This window comes from Lactuca serriola, chromosome 4, assembly GCF_051521515.1.
Source record: "Lactuca serriola cultivar US96UC23 chromosome 4, Lser_US96UC23_V15, whole genome shotgun sequence".
In the NCBI taxonomy this organism is placed as follows: Eukaryota; Viridiplantae; Streptophyta; class Magnoliopsida; order Asterales; family Asteraceae; genus Lactuca; species Lactuca serriola.
The window spans coordinates 387,124,593-387,143,253 of record NC_136411.1 but is presented as its reverse complement, the minus strand read 5'-3'; the positions used below and the strand labels follow the sequence as shown (position 1 = coordinate 387,143,253).

Below are 18,661 nucleotides of genomic sequence, written 5' to 3'. Positions count from 1 at the left end.
GTTACTCAATCCATTTGTCACATCATTATTTTTAATTAAATTACATTATAATATTAAAAATAAAATAAAACATAATAACTTTTAAATTTAAAATATAAAAATAATTTGAATAAAAAATACACAATAATTGTTTTCTTGTGTTAGATTGTAAGCATGAACGATCTTGGAGTAACTATCAGTTTACATTAATGTATATCTCATGATGTTAAATCATTCTTCAAGTCTAAGAGTGTATTTTCTCAATCAATAAATTAATTAGTTAATTATGTTATTAATGTTATAATAATACCGAAAATGGTTAAAAGGGTTATATATATATATATATATATATATATATATATATATATATATATATATATATATATATATATATATTAACAATTTTAGATTGTTAAAGAATTATAACTTGATATTTCATAAGCATCTTTTCTTATTAACGTTTAATCTTGATTTTTATATTTTTCGAACACAACATTAATTAGTTATGAAATATTGAGATATTAACGTGAATATTAAATGTTATTTTAGATATTTAATTAGCCATTTTAAAAATTCTTTTTGGATCATTTGCATAAAAACCTATTTTAATTTTTATATATATAAAAACTATTATGATTTAAAAATATTCTTAAAAAATCGCTAATGAAATATAGAAACACATTTTGAGACAAAATTGCAAAAATGGTCCCTGTGGTTGGTATTTTGATGTGATTTTGGTACATACCTCACCTGAAATGACCAATATGCCATTAAATATTTCATTTTAACTTTTTTTATTTAACTAATTATTATTTTAAGAAAAAGAAAAAGAAAAAGAAAAAGAAAAAGAACTTACTACCCCCACACCCATCTCTCTCTCTCTCTCTCTCTCTCTCTCTCTCTCTCTCTCTCTCTCTCTCGCGCGCGCGCGCGCGCACGCGGGGGTTAGGATTAAGGTGACATTGTGCAAAGATTGTTAGAAATTTTTGAAGAGAGAATAAACGATTGTTTTTTTAAGAAGGAAGGTTGAATGAGGGTTTGTTTCATTGCCCACCATGAGATCTTGATGTCATTAACAAATTTAGGCTCAAACATCTGGAATCACAAAATCAAGTGAAAGTGTCAACTGAAGAACCCTAAAGCCGCCGTCATCGACCACTCGAATTAAGAGGGGATCTTAATCGCAGATCCTTGAAATCGACTTCGTATCATCTCAACTAGATCTAATTTATTCATATTCGGATTTTGATTCAGAAATTTACAGCGGCAGCTGGTGGTGACGTGCGGCAGGAGGCTGCTCTGGCGGTCTCTTGCTGCTTCGTTCATGCTTCTGCTCGACGGAAGTGACGAGTTGGAGATGAAAGGGAAAGGATTTCGACAATAGCAGTTATGGAGGATGGTGGCAGTGGGTTGTCGGTTTCCTTCTTTCTCGTTTTTCCGACAACCTTGGTGGGAGGAGGTGGTTGGAGGAACTGTGGATGACGACTGGTGGTGTTTGAGGGTGCTTGGGTGATATTTGATTAATCTAGCTATAGAGGATATAAGGTAGAGTTTATGGTGGGTTATTGGTGTGGTTCATGGTGGTCAAAAGCCACTGGTGGTGATTTTTAGTGGTGTTCGATGGTTATAATAACAACACCACCACTCCTTAGTAGTGTTTGTTCTCGGCAGTGAAGAAAGAAAGGTAAATAGAAAACGTGAAGGTTGGGTAGTATTTGGTGGTGATTTTAGCCAATTGAGGGTGGTGCAAGGTAGTCCTATGGTGGGGCTAAGGGGTGGTGAAATGGTGGTGTTTTAGAACTGATGAATTTGGGTTGTAGATTCGTGAGGCTTTAGAGGGTTATGCCCTATATTTAACACTATTTCAAGAAGATGGAGGTGGTGAATGGTTACGAGGAGAAAAAGAAGAACTAATTAATTTTCTTTCATTCACTTATATATGGATTCAATTTTATCAGGGAAGGAAAGTGCTTTAGCATGTTTCCTCATAAGTATATTTGACTTTCACAAGTCAAAGACGGAAGGAGAGAGAGAGAGAGAGAGAGAGAGAGAGAGAGAGGGGAGGGTGTTTTTTTTATTTTCAATTAATTAAAAACATTAATATAAATAAAACATGGAAAAACAAACTATAAGGTCATAATGGTCTTTTGTAAGTAGATAGGGACCAAAACGATAGAAAGATCCAATTTTGTACCAGTAGTGCACCGACGTTTCGTTTTGGACCAAAAACACATAAATTTGCCAACCACAGGGACCATTTTTGCAATTTTGTCTTTGTATTTGTATATAGTTTTAATGAAAAGTTTTTTTAATATAAGTTTAAGTTTTGATATATTAGTAGTAATAATTGGTAATATGCTATTAAATTCAACATTATCTCTTTTATAAAGAAAAATAAAACTTCAAAGTAGCCTAAAGAAACATTTTTAATACCGAGTTTTAAGGTTTTTGACATAATTATGGATTGAGATATTAAATGATTATATTATTTATTTATATGATTGTATATGGTTAACTGTTTCAATCCTATTTAATTAAATCTCATGAGTATCATTAAGGACCATAAATATCAATTAATGACTATACTTAGAATTTCAAGAGTTCCTATTATAAAATTAAGACTAAACTGCACAAATAGTCCCTATGGTTTGCTCAAAATTGCCACTTTGGTCCAAAAAAGTTTGGACTGGCACCAGAGGTCCAAAGTTTTCATTTTGTTGCCTGTTTGGTCCAATCTGTTTTGATTTTTTTTAAATGACGGATTTGCCCCTGTTAATATGATTTTCGCTTTTTTCTTATTTGTTTTTATGATTTTCAGGTTTAAAAAAAATAAAAATAAAAATAATCTCTCTCTCTCTCTCTCTCTCTCTCTCTCTCTCTCTCTCCCCCCCCCCCCCCCCCGTATTCATTACCTTCACCAACCTTCAACCACAGTTGAACCTTTCATCTTTTATTACCACCCAAAGCCACCCTTCTCCGTCTCTAATCCCACCACCATGACCACCATCAAACCACCATTCCACATTATACTACCACCAGACACAACCCAAAAACACAACCCCACAACCCATCATTTTCTCCATCAGATCATCACACCACCATTGAAACACCATCGATTGTCATCAACACATAATGACCACCAAACCACCAACATCACCAAATCTGCCAAAAAATAAGAATAAGAAATTAACAAGCAGATCTATTTGTCACCTGATCTGTTCGTCACCCACTTCTTTTTTTTCTCGTCGGATCTGGAGAGAAGAAGGTGAGGGCGTCGTTCAACACATACCAACACTAGGGTTTGTTGATGAAGATGACGAAGCTAGGTTTTTTGGTAGATGATAGCGGCGTTGAAACAAGAATAACCAATTAGGGTTTTCTGAAAACCCTAACTTGCCGCCGCCCTTCGTCTTCTTTGGAACGTCATTACCAAATCGCTAGGGTTTGCTGATGAAGCAGAGAAAGATAGAGATAGAAGAGGCTCGCCGGAAGAACGGTGGTTTACAGATCGAGAGCTTTGTTGAGTTGCAGCGGATTTTTTCAGACCGCCAAAAAAATTAAGGTTTACAGATATGGACAATGGCGACAATATCAGAGCAAGGGTTTACAGATGGATGGTGGTAGCGGGGATGATATGGGCTGAAGGTGGAGCTGAAGGTCGTGGTGGCTGACGGCGACTACGGTGGTGGAGTCGACGATAAGGGGTTCTTGAGAACCTTGAAGCACAAATGAAGAAGGAAGGAGAGAGAGAGAGGGGGGGGGGAGGGAGAGAGAGAGAGAGAGAGAGAGAGAGAGAGAGAGAGAGAGATTTATTATTATTATTATTATTTTAAATCTGAAAATCAGAAAAAACAAATAAGAAAATAGAGAAAATCATATAACAGGGGCAAATCCGTCATTTAAAAAAAATCAAGACAGATTGGACCAAACAAGCAACAAAATGAAAATTTTAAACCTCTAGTGGTAGTCCAAACTTTTTTGGACCAAAGTGGCAATTTTGAGTAAACCATAGGGACCATTTGTGCAGTTTAGTCAATAAATTTCAATGTAACAAGATATTTATAAGACAAAATTGCAAAAATGGTCCCTATGGTTTCTTATTTTATGTGCTTATGGTCCAAACATTTGAAAAGTTGCATATTTGGTCATTTTCAACAAGTTTTATTGTGGTTTTGGTCCCTCATTCGTTAAGTTTAACTGGTTGACTGTTAACTTTTTTAAAATGATAATTTTACCCTCAGGGACCATTTTCGCAGTTTTGTCTTTTACCATACCATAAGGATCATTTTTACATACATTCTTTTTTATTTTATTGAAGTATTATGCATTAATAAATATTATTTTTAATATATAATATTATATATTAATAAATATTGTTTTATTGGATTATTAGTTTGTTATAGTTGATTTTTTTTTTTAATTTTTTTTGTTAGAGTAATTCTTTTTATTGAGTTATTATATATCAATACACATAGTTTTTAATATATAATATTTATATCATAATAAATATTATATTATTGGATTATTAATTTCTTTTAGTTGATATTTTTAATTCTTTTTTTTAAATTATTTTTATTAGAGTATTTCTTTTATTTCTTTTAATTTATTATTTTATTCATATACTAAATATTGTTTTATTGGATTATTAATTTATTTTAGTTAATTCTTTTTTTTAAATTGTCGAAGTAATTATTTTTTATTGAATTATTATATATCAATACATATAGTTTTTAATATATAATATTGATATCATAATAAATATTATATTATTGGATTATTATTATCTTTTAGTTAATTTTTGTAATTTCTTTTTTTTTTTTTAACTATTTTTTATTAGATTATTACTTTTAATTTATTATTTTCTTCATATATTAAATATTATTTTATCGGATTATAATAATAGTTCTTGTTAATTTTATTGGTTCCACCACAAAGTCATGGGATACGCAAAATTGTCGTCTCTCATCTTAAAAAACGTTAGGATCGATGCCAAACACTTTCATTTCATCTAGCTTATAATGAGAAACCACTGGGAAAATACCACCACCATCACTCGGTCACCACCACCACTTATAAATGTTATCGGAGTTTGTTGCGCATTATGTGGGATATGAAGGATTCCAGTGGATTATGAAGAGGTTGTCGTAGGTGGCTACCAACAACGCTATGTGGAATAGGGTATGGTATCTATTGAACCTCCGCCGAAGGTGTTTGGAGGTGATCCTGCTAATTTTTGACGATGATAAGCGACACTTTTACGTATTTCGGCGACTTTGTGGTGAAACTAAAAAAATTGAAAACAATTAATAGTATAAATTCAAAATAAAATAATAATCCAATAAGATAATATTTATTATATTAAAAAAATAATAAATTAAAAGTAATATTTCAATAAATTAATAATTCAAAAAAACAAATTACAAAAATTAATAATCCAATAATGTATTATTTATTATGATGTAAATATTATATATTAAAAATAATATTTTTTGATATATAATAATCTAATAAAAAAGAATTGCTCCAACAAAAAGAAATTATAAAAAGAATCAACTAAAAGAAATTAATAATCCAATAAAATAATGTTTCGTAATATGTAATAATCCTATAATATAATATTTATTATGATATAAATATTATATATTAAAAACTATATGTACTGATATATAATAATTCAATAAAAAAGAATTACTTCGACAAAAAAATTAAAAAAAATAATTAACCAAAATAAATTAATAATCCAATAAAACAACATTTAGTATATGAAGAAAATAATAAATTAAAAGTAATAATATAATAAAAAATAATTCAAAATTACAAAAATTAACTAAAAAAATTAATAATCCAGTAATATAATATTTATTATGATATAAATATTATATATTAAAAACTATATGTATTGATATATAATAATTTAATAAAAAAGAATTACTCCAACAATTTTTTTTAAAAAAATCAACTAAAAAAATTAATTATCCAATAAAAAATATTTATTAATATATAATATTATATATTAAAAATAATATGTATTAATATATAATACTTCATTAAAATAAAAAAGAATGTATGCAAAAATGGTCATTATAGTATAGTAAAAGACAAAACTGTGAAAATGGTCCCTTGGGTAAAATTGTCATTTTAAGAAACTTAACGGATGAGGGACCAAAACCACAACAAAACTTGTTGAAAATGACCAAATCTGTAATTTTTCAATCGTTTAGACCGTAACCACATAAAATGAGAAACCACGGGGACCATTTTTGCAGTTTTGTCTATTTATAATATTAAAAAAAAGTTATTTTAAATGAAATTGAGTTTTGATATGTTACTATGACTTATTTTGAAGAAGAAAAGACATTGAAGTGTAATGCAAAAGAAAAACATATGACAATGAATTGTAAAATAAATAGCTTAAATCAACGTTTTAGTTGTAAATATGTCATTTAATTATTAATGCAGTTAAGTTGATAGCAAATCAATATTTTTATTTAGTTTTTGATTTAAAAAATAATGTTTTTATGTAACAGCTCATACTCTTATATAATTTATTTTATATTAAAAAAATAAACAAAATATTAAATGCTTATAATTATGTTTTTAATAGTAGCTTGAAGGTTTTTTATATAACTTTTTATCTAGACATTAGGTGATCATATTATTTATTTAATTAATTAAACTCAATTTAAGTAATTTAATTGCATTTAATTAAGTCTCATAAATATTTATTAATTACCATTAATAAAAAAAAACTTTTGAGGTATATCCATTTAATTTTAGATAACTTTTATTTGGAATCTACAAAGTTGTAATATTAAAATGAAACTTCGATGTATTAGCACATTGGTATTTGTATAATATTTTGATTAAAATATTGATGTTAATAGAATTTTGAGTTTTGGCATGCATTTAGTAAAAATATTCAAAAACATTCGAGTAAAATACAAAATCTTAAATCTTAAATTTAAATATATCAAATATACAATTGTAAATTGTCCAATCTTCAAAAGTAAATATTTAATCATGCATTAGTTAATATTTAAAAATATTTTATTCTTCCAAAAACTAGATTCAATGCAAAATTGCATTTGTTTTCATTAATATGTTATAAATATTAATGTGAATACATAAATATATCAATTTCGTAAATCACTTGATATCTTCGTGTACTGCTTATTTTCTTCAATTTAAAAAAAGAATTCCAAAAAACAACTTTAAACAAATAAGGACTTCTTTTATTTATCCACTACTGCCAATTATTATCTACCAATGAGATTATTTAACCATCTATCAATGTTCAACATTATTTATATATAATTTAGCCTACATAACTCATATGTAAGATCATTAAGTTTAATAATAACATAGTTCTGTAAGTTTATTCCCATAATATATTTTTTTACAGCTAATTCATACGTACGAATACAAACATCAAAAGTCACATTCTTAATATAGTTGAACGTGTTGACGTTCTTTTAACTAAATATAAAAAGTCAAATTCTAGATCCAATAAAAAAAATGTAAGCCATAAAATTAATCTATAATAAGTTTGATCTCAATTGACAACTAATTAATCCAAAATAATATATGTCAACAAACATCATAAGATATTATGTCATATCCCAATAACAAACATTATTTTTGTAATGGTCATTCTAAAAATATAAAAGTGCAGTATCTAATACCACAACCTAAAAACCAAATCCCCCTAACTTATTTTAAATAACATATAAATCTAATATTTTAGCTATGTAATTAAATTCATGTGCAATGCATGAGGATTCGCCTAGTAACTTATAAAAAAGTCAATTTATTCAATATGATTCAAGTATGACATATATCTTCAATCAAAGTGATTTGAAACTCTCCAACTTTACAACTTCTTCTACTTAATTGTTTTTAATCATATTAATTTGTAACTCTAAAATTTTCAACTTCTTCAACTTAATTGAATAATTAATTGCAATCTTTTGTCTATATAAGAACATTATATTCCATTATTTAGTTACTCATATTTTCTTCTCTCCTTTTTTTGTTTTTGGTATATAAAGTGCTTGCAAATGAGGAAGGATGTTGTAGTTGTTTGATGTGTAAAATAAAGATTGCATTGATGGGGGAGACATGATATTCTTTGGAATTGAGATTGTTTATTCAAAACAATTTTAGGGGTGTTTGGTGCTTAGTTCGTGTCATGTAAGTTTTTTTAATATAGCTATTAATGTTTTTTTAATATTCTATGGTATTTTTTTATTTTGTAATTTAGTAAAGTACATCCATAAGTTATCTTGATAACAATTGAATATAATTTTGTATATTTATTTAAATATATAGATAATTAATTAATAAAAGTATAATTTAATACTTTTATTATTGAGTAAATTACATGAATGGTCCTTTTGGTTTATGGTGTTTTGCCCGTTTGATCCTTAACTTATTATTATTATTTTTTTTAACTCGGAGTATCCCTAATGTTTGTTTTTGTTATGCGCTTGGTCCCTATCTTACCTAAAAAAAAAAATACTATTTTTCCCTTGATTTTTTAATTTATTCAAACAAACACATCCCAACTCCACCCTCTCACTTTACCTTACCTAACTCACAATTTTTACGTATTTAAATAATAGTTTTTTTTAGGTAAGACAGAAACCGAACGCGTAAAAAAAACAAATAGTAGGGACCAAGTGCGTAACAAAAACAAACAATAAAGATATTTTGAATTTAAAAAAAAACAAGTTAAAAACCAAACACACAAATTATCCCAAATTATAGGGACCATTCGTGTAATTTACTATTTATTATTAGTTATTCATATTTTATTATTATCTCTGTAAAAGAAAGATTAGTTCTAAATCCTTCTAAATGTAAATCTATTGACACATTGCAAATCCCTCGAAAGCAATCACATAATTCGATACCCCTTTTATTATTTATTCTTTTTTCTTTATAACGATATAATCAATCATTTTTAACAAACTAAACTTACATGATTCAATTGTAATATTTGTTTATATTATACTTTAGGAGATTAAACTTTATACATTAAGCAAATTTTTGTAAATATATATTTTTGAATTTTGATGTTTTTAGAGTTATTTTCGTATCATCCCTAAATGTAAGTTATATTTATTATTATTGGTTTACAAAAAAAAAATCAATTTACATCATGAATTTTAATATGTGTATTTGATTTAGTAAAACAATGTATAATACTTTTGGTTTCATTAATTTATTTTATTGTGTTTTAGAATTACAACCATTTAAATTAGTTTGTCAATGACTTAGAAATATTATAGTTAATACACAATTATGTATATCATATGTGATCTTTTTATATCTATATATTTAAAAAATAATTTTTTGTTGTTCTATTAAACATTGGACGGTTAGTTGGTTTGGAGAATCTTTTCAGGATTAACATTATCTTATAAAATAATGATAGAAATATTATAACGTTATTGTTAAATTAGTAGTTAAACATTTAAAATTTGTATTTTTAGATAAATGCAACATAAACTTAAGTGGTAAAACATCTTAAAAAAGGTTAGATACTACTATTTAACAAAAATGAAACTTGATTTTCATTAAATAATACTACTTCTGTCCCAAATTGATAGTCCATTTTTAACTTTTGAAGCCTTTTTTCTTTAACTTTGACCTTAAATATTTTTGTTTTTTAAAGTTAATATTTGATGCAAAATATATGAATGGATTGTATTTTAAATGTTTTTTCATTTTTATAAGTTTTATTAAGTAATATATAACACAAATAAAAATATTTAAGGTCAAAATTGAAGAAAAAAAGACTTTAAAAATCAAAAGTAGACTATCATTTTGGGACGGAGGGAGTAATGATTATTAAAAATAGTATAAAATTTTGATAAAAACATCTTTAAAATATACAACAATATGTTTCTCATTTATAATTTTTGTGTTATAATTAGTATATTTTATTTAATTTATATTTTAAATTTTGATATCATATATATAATGTGTTCCTTTATATTTTTAATGTTGGACTCTCTCTATATATAAATGTTATTACGCTACTTTGTTTGAGTTTTGGATAAAAAATCATTACTAAAACAAATTTATGTTGAGTTATGATAGTGGTTTATATTTAGTGTTTTGTATACTTTGACTACATCTAATGTTTTTATGTTGATATATGATTTGTCTATATTTTTTTATCATACAATATTGCTCATGTGCAACACACGAGTATACACCTAATATCTCTTATAAAGGAGGTCATTCAAATAAATATAGTTGATGATAAGTCATCTATCTTGAACCATATTCATTTGAAACTCTTAAACTCTTCACCTTATACTACTTAAATAATTATTTAATTGAATTTTTTTGTGTATATAGGAAGCATTTGGTTGTCTTTTTTTTTTTTTTTTCCATTTTCGTTATCTTTATTACATACGATAAATGGAGAAGTTTGAAATAAATATATTATTTTCTTTCCACGTCTATTTTCCTTCTATTTTGTTTAAATTTCAATTGATGTTTATTGTCTATATGAGCTAATCCAACAGTTTTAGTATTTATAGATAATGAAAAATTATTTCAAGGTCGTACATTATAGGCAAAAGAAAAGTGTTTTCAATTTTGAAGTTTTATGTGTTGAAATTGTGTTGTCAATTTAGATGAAGATTGTATATTTAAAGATAAAAGAAAAGTGTTGTACATTTTCATGTTCTTGAAGTGTTATGATTATAAATGTATTGACTTTTAATAGGTTATGCTCGTATTGATGAAATAAATACAAGACATAACATAACAGGGAAAAAATTATAAATTTTATATGTTTGAAGTGTTTTTTTAAAAGATAAAAAGAACAATAAATTTTGAGATTAAAAAGAACTAATTTTTTATGGTTATTCTTCACATTGATGATCAAGAATTGTGTTGTGATAAAAAAAAACAATACGTTGACTACATTATTGGTTGGCGTAAATTAATCCAAAATGTGCTTATTAAAATACTCCTAAAGCATTCTTATCATTTTTAATAATTATGGCTACAAAATTTTCCACATATTTAAGAATTTTTTAATATTGTGGATTTACAAGGGTCTTAGAAAATATTTTAAACCCTTTTGAAATTAATTTCTTCTGATTTATTTATTCATTTGTATGTAAATTGTGTCATGCATTGCATCGATGAATTTTTGTTGAAGGAAAAATCGCTTATATGATTTGATTCAATTTTTTCCTAAAAGATAATATAATTAAATACAATACAAAGAACAGTTATTATTCTGAAGCAAATTAATCGAATCTGTTTTCAAACACTTTTATGAAAATTAGTTATCATCATTTGAATTGTATTCTTGTATAAGTAAAAAAATATAACTTTGTTTTTGGATGATTTTGTTATTTTGACATAATACAAATAAATTTCATTAGTGGTATAGAATACAAAACAATAGATATACATAATTTAGTTTTTAATAATATATATATATATATATATATATATATATATATATATATATATATATATATAAAAGAAATGAAAGTTAGGAACAGTGAAAATGGACGTTTTTTTTTTGTCTATTTGGGTACTCCAACTTTCTATCATTCTAGGTTCCTACATTTTGCTGTAGTTGTCACTATTGTTCATGGTTACTATAGGGGTTAAAGTTTTTCACTTCTTCTCGATCCTTCCACGGTTTCATCTTCGAACTTCCCCCACCGACTCTCTCACCCGATATCTTTCCGATTGTTCTATCTATCCATCCACTTTTGAACCATCTCCCTTCTGCAAAGCTTCACCTCTCTTCGCTTCTTTAAGAAAATCAGCCTACTCCTCGATTGTCGGTCCCCACACCGACGATCTGTCACCGATAGCCACCAGTTTTTGGTTCCTCTTACCACTCCAAACCATCATTTGTCCTTCGATTCAACCCCACCATATCCCTCTCGGTCTACCACATCCTTCGTTGTCGGCACCCATAGGGAATTTTGAACATTCAAAACCTTCACGACGAAGAAGACGAAGAACAATCGAAATTATCTGCTTTGTCGGAATTTCAAAAAACCCTACACCATCGATGCTACGAGAGTACTCATCGGAACCCCATATAGGAAATATTTTACATATTATTTACGCTCAAATCTCGATTATTCCTCCGAATCCTAATGATTTACTATTTTTTTTTAATTTGATTTGTTGTTTCTTCTATTAATATGAAAGTTTCTTTGGTAGTACCCTAATTTCATTCTTTCAGGTTAAAATAGGAATACAATTGTATTTGAAGGTATAACGTCCTGATATGAAGAAAAAAAATCACCGCCTTTGTCATCTAATCGACTGTGAATGAGGTAGGTATCGGGTTCCTCTCGATTTTCCTCCACCTACTGCAAAATGGTTTCTTTATTTTAGTTTAATCAATATATTTTTTCGGGGTTCATCTTAAGTATACACAGAACTAGAGGATCCCCCAACTTTGGGTTGTAGTTGGTGTCGCAGGTGAAATCTAATGTAAAATTCTAAATTATGATTTTCAGCAGGAAAATAAGTTAGGTAAAGACAAGGAGCAATTGGAGAAGTTTCTAAGATTTTATCTTGCCAATAGCGCCAATACAAACAACAATCCAACTTGATAGAAAGAATATGCATCGGCACCAATTGACAATGATCAGGTGTGTATATATATATATATATATATATATATATATATATATATATATATATATATATATATATATATATATATATATTCTTTGTTTTATTCTTTTTTGGTTTGGAATGTGATGGTTTTTATTAATGTTCAATATTATTTTTGTTTATAGTTAAAGGCACTTATTGCTGATGTTGAAAGGGCAAAGCTTTTAAGAAAGATGTTTTGACTGAGTTTAAAAGTAAAAATGTTGTCACAGAATTTGAGATTCAGGTTATGTCCATTAACTTAATTGTCTCCTTTCGAGTTTAGTAAATGATCTGAGTTTAGTTTAATGTTTGTGTGACTATGTCTCTTTAATTCATGGCGATTTTCAATTTCGAACATTAACTTTTTAATTTTTTTTATGTAATTGTGTTTATAACTCTATAGCTATTGATTTCTTTAATCAAGTCAATCTCCTTTAAACTCTATTTAATATCCCTCTGCAGCAGATTCAAAGAGTAAATTCATCAAAAAAAATTGATTGTGTTTGAATTAGAGTCATATGCATGACTTTCTTGCGGAAGCAAAAGTTGGGGTTTAAGGATGAATATTGATTATTCGGATCATATTTCTAATGTAGTTCATATATTGCATCTCATCTTCCCATTTCGATTCTAACTTCAAGCTTTATTGTAGTATTTTTAAACTTTTATGAAAATTCTCTACTATTCAGTCTGTTTTATAGGTTTTGAAATGTTAAATCAACATATGTCCAAATGTTTGTATTGCAGGTTGTGCTCTAGAAAAATACAACTGACTGCTCTTTGTATTTCAACACCGGTTCTATTCATTATTCCAAATTCTATTCACTAGATTAGAAGTACAATGTTGCCACCATCATTGACTTATTTGCGAGTAATCACCATCCCACAGATTAATATTTCAGCATAAATATGAACGGATGTTGGATTTTTTGATCTAATATTTGTTTTAAATGGCTCCATTTTTGGTTAGTGGCATTTTTTTTGGGTCTAATCACATCGGTTTTAAAAAACCAAGCATTGATTGTAATTCTGTTCTTAACTTCTTAGTGTTCAGGCATTGATACATAAAGATATTCCACCCAATATTAAATATAATACATATCAAATTAGAAATTTATCCATAAGGATTCCAGATCTCCAAATTTTTAGCATTTTATACGTTTTTAAGTCTTGATAGCAGTTTTTGTGATATGGGTTACTGTAATCATGATATTTTCTTGTAATCAGCTAAAGTATTTGATTGACACTGTTTCAGATATTGATCAATACAAAGAGAAAAGAGCATCTCAATATCCCAACTACAAATGGAAGAATGCATGGGAAGTTACGAGTGTAGGTGTACAGCAATTTCCTCCACTTTAAACAACATAACACATGTCTAAGTGAGTATATCAAAATATCTACTTTTTTCCCTAGATTTATTGAACTTATTTTTGTAACCATTTTTAAATAATTCTTTTATTTGTTATTTCTCACTCTAAACAGAATTGTTATTTTTCAATATAAGTACCTCACATTTCACAATTCTCTCTCTGTAAGCCTTACACCCAAAAATGGTCCCTCTTAAAATTAGGGCATTCATTTTTTTAGTTGTAATTAGTTTCTACATAAGATGGCACCATTTATGTTTTATAAAATGTTTACAGGCAAAATCTCTATTAATACAAAATTCTGATACAACCTCAATTGCAGAGTTTGAATTGAAAGTAAGTATTTTCTTTTTTGTTTTCTGATTGCATTAGTATGCTTCTCGATTCAATATCATGCAACTTTTTTTTTTGTTAAAAGGTCATGATATTGTCCTATTTCAATTTGGAATTGATGAAGTCAGGGTAGTCTCTCTAATCTCCAGTGAATTTTATTTTTTCCTTTTGATGTTTTTAACAGCATAAAAATTTGCTGCAAAACCAACAAACTCTTCTTTGAACTGTTAACTATTTTTTGCCTCTTTTATACCTTGTGTAGTTGGTTTCTCTTACTGGTTTCTTGAAAAAACATCCACATGTTTAAAGGCTTGTCCCCAACAAATGGGATGAGAAACAATTGTACCGAGTTGTATCCACTACATAAAACATAATAATGGCTAACTGATAATAAAATGTTTTTTTATTTGCACATCACAAGTACTTGACAAATACATTCTGTCCCTTGCGAAGCAAGGGATACCTTTCTAGTTGGTTTTAAGATTTTTGGTATAATATTTAGTATAAAAATTAGATGATTATATTATTAATCTAATTTACTAAACATAATTTTAATATTTTAATCTTTTTAATTAAGTCTCATAAGTATAAATTAAGTGTCATCAATGAAAAAACTTTTTTTGGTTGTAGTGGTTTCTTTTTATTGGAATTTGAAAAGTTAGAATATTTAAATAGAATTTCAATTCAGTTAATAAATTTTTATTACATCAATGTGGTTATATATATATATATATATATATATATATATATATATATATATATATATATATATATATTATTGTTACCAATACTCACTCAAATAATCATGTTATGAAGTAAAGCGGATAACTAGCAAAAATATAAACACACAAGACAAAGTATTTACGTGGTTCGGTCAAAGTGACCTAAGTCCATGCTCAAGAATTCAAGAAACAAAATGACTTTGCATGCATCCCTATTTATACTTGAGGGATCAGACCTAAAACCTTACTGGGCCAAGCCCATTAACCCATAGGCCCATGATAGGTGTCAACTAATCACAATCTATCATGCAACATCAGAGCATTCTTCCATGTCATACAACCCATGAGTAACAACAATGCACATGATAGACCACCTTGACCATAGTGGACCATCATGATACACAGGTGCCACATCATGAACACTAATGACCCAACATTCATCATCGTGGCACAACATGGTGTATTTCTTGAGCATGATCATCTTCTAGGCAAACATGGATCCACATGACACAACAAAGGAATAGAGATGGTGCATCATGTACCAAGATGGTCGATGATGGTACAACATCTCCTCCATGGTGCAACATCTCATGAGGATGGCACAAATTTTCCTCCTTGGCGCAACTTTACTCCTTGATGGCGCAACATCAACCTCTTGGCGCAACTTCACTCCCTCATGATGCAACATCCATTCCTTTGGCACAACTCCTTTCCTCGTGGCTCAACAACTTCATGAATGGTGCAAAAAATGACCCATGGCGCAACATCCTCTATGCTTGGCGCAACATCCATCTTCATGGCGCAACATGTTTCTCCAAGTTTCTCTAAGTGCTCCAAGTTGCTTCAAACCACTCCAAGTTGCTCCAAGCCACTGCAAGTTGCTCCAAGACACTGTAAGTTGCTCCAAACCACCTTTTGGAAGACCCGTTCCTTTGTCACTTGATCCGTTCCTTTGTCTAATGATCCATTCCTTTCTTAGAAGATATGTTCCTTCATCACTTGATTCGTTCCTTTGTCACATGCTCCATGAAACCCAAGTGCTCCAAATGCTCCATGAGCATGATCCAAATGCTCAAGTCACATTTAAAAATCTCCACCTTGAATTGAGCATCCTCTGAAATCCACCTTGAAAAAGAACTTCCTCTCCTATCCTGTCATTCATCCCCGAAGGGACCTACCTCCTGCGAACATCAAATAAGTCCAAGAAAAGCTCGAACTTCTACATTAGCAACAAGTTTGTTAACATGTATGTTGGGTTCACCTTGATGTCAATATTTAGTATTGAAAACTTTTCTTCTTCCAAAATATTCTGAATGAAATTCAGCTTGACATCAATGTGTTTTGTCTTCTCATGATACACTAGGCTCTTAGCAAGACTCAAAGCACTATGACTTTCATAATAGAAGACAGGATTCTCCGCCTTCATACCAAAACTCTGATTAAGCCTATGCAACCATATCTCATCCTTTATTCCTTCCATCATGGACATGTACTTGGATTCAGTTGTAGACAAAGCAACGGTAGCTTGTAACATTGACTTCCAAATAATAGCACATCCGAGCAAAGTAAATATGTAGCACGTCCGTGACCTGCGCTTTAACAAATCACCACCACAATCAGAATCAACATATCCAACCAATTTAGTTTTCTTATTGGCTCCATATACCAAGAAAACGCCCGTCGCTCCCTTCAAGTATCGCAGTATCCACTTTACAGCTTCCTAATGAGCCTTCCCTAAATTACTCATAAATCTACTTACCACACTAACTGAATGAGCCAAATTAGGTTTGGTACAGACCCTTGCATACATAAGACTTCCAACAACACTTGAGTATGGAACTCTGATCATGTACTTCCTTTCTTCATTAGTAGTGGCTATAATGTCCAGACCAAGTTTAAAGTCAGCAACCAAAGGAGTTCCAACTGGTTTGGACTTATCACAGTTGAAAAACTGCAGAACTTCTCAATGTACTTTTGTTGAGAAACACATAACCACCCTGGTCTTCTGTCCATTTGAATCTCCATCCCCAATATCTTCTTTTCTGCTCCCAAATCCTTCATCTCAAACTCATTCTTCAGGGTTGCCTTCAAGTCATTTATTCCATCAATTTCCTTGGCTGCGATGAGCACATCATCAACATATAACAACAGATATATGTAGGTATCTGGTGACAATTCCTTACAGTAAACATAATTGTCGAACTGGTTCCGAGTGTAGCCATGTGACATCATTAATGAATCAAATCTCTTGTAGCATTGTTTTGGAGACTGCTTTAAACCATATAGATATTTCTTCAAAAAACATACATGATCCTTCTTAGAATCAAGGAACCATTTTGGCTAGGACATATAAATATTCTCTTCTAAGTTCCCATGAAGAAATGAAGTTTTCACATCAAGTTTTTCAAGCACCAGATCAAATGCACTCACCATGGCTAAAAGAACCCGAATTGTCTTGTGCTTCACAACCGGTGAACACCCCGTGATAATCAATTCCGTCTTTCTGAGAAAACACTTTCGCAACCATTGCCTTAAATATAGCCGGTTCAACTCCTGGTATCCCTTCCTTCTTTTTAAAGATCAATTTTCATCCCATTGGCTTTTCTCCCTTTGGTAATGGAACAAGATCCCATGTTTCATTCTTTTCTAAAGTTTGCATTTCTTCATTCATGGCCATCAACCAGTCATTTCCTTCTTTACTTGCCACAACGTCTTTATACGATCGAGGATGTTCAGTGTCAATGTCCTCTCCAGTTGCTAAAGAAAAAGCAATGGAGTCAAGTTCACCTGTATTCACACATCCCACATATCTATCGGGTTGTTGAATGACCCTCTTTGAACTTCTCTTTGCTATAGATTCAAACATATCATCCTTCCCATCATCAACACCACTGGACAAAGATCCCATGGGTTGCTCTAGGGTTTCATATTGTCCAGACTATTTACTGACACCTTGCTCTTTGTCACTTATCACAACTCTATCTGGAGTTTGAGTTGTAAACTCCACCTTCTGGGTAGCACCCTGTCTTTGTTCCCTGCTTGACTTGTATGATCTTCTCCCTGGTTACCCATGGAAGATTCATCAAAGGTTACATCTCTGCTCATGATAAATTTAGGAGTTTTTCCTTCTTCTGTACACCATAGTCGATAACCTTTTACTCCTGTCGCATATCCTAGAAATATGCACTTGATTGCCCTTGGCTCAAGTTTACCATCATTCACATGAGCATATGCGGGGCATCCAAATATATGTAAACCAAAATAGTCATAGGGTTTCCCGGACCATACCTCTTGAGGAGTTTTCAAGTCTATTACAGTTGAGGGAGATTTGTTCACCAAATAGTAAGTAGTGTTAACTGCTTCCACCCAGAATTGTTAGATAAGTTAGCAAATATTCGCATGCACCTTGCACGCTGCATGAGGATTTGGTTCATCCATTCTGCCACTCCATTTCATTGTGGTGTATGTTGTATAATGTGGTGCCTCTCTATACCTTCTACATTGCAGAAATTATCAAATGGAGCATTGCGGAACTCCAACCCATTGTTAGTCCTCAAAGTCTTGACATGTTTTCTAGTCCTTTTCTCAATCATGGTCTTC

At 29.7% G+C, this 18,661-nt stretch overlaps 1 long non-coding RNA gene across 12 annotated transcripts in view; it reads left to right on the top strand.

The window, feature by feature from the left end:
• The first annotated feature begins 11,597 nt into the window (after nucleotides 1–11,597).
• LOC145097805 (uncharacterized) overlaps nucleotides 11,598–18,661 on the top strand; it is a 44,868-nt gene continuing 37,804 nt past the window's right edge. For 2 of the 12 annotated variants that reach the window (XR_013704502.1, XR_013704501.1), the window contains exons 1-6: nucleotides 11,598–12,308; nucleotides 12,495–12,629; nucleotides 12,780–12,880; nucleotides 13,892–14,018; nucleotides 14,122–14,170; nucleotides 14,283–14,342. This is a non-coding gene — a long non-coding RNA (uncharacterized LOC145097805). The other 10 variants (XR_013704497.1, XR_013704498.1, XR_013704496.1 and 7 more) reach the window with 8 other exon arrangements.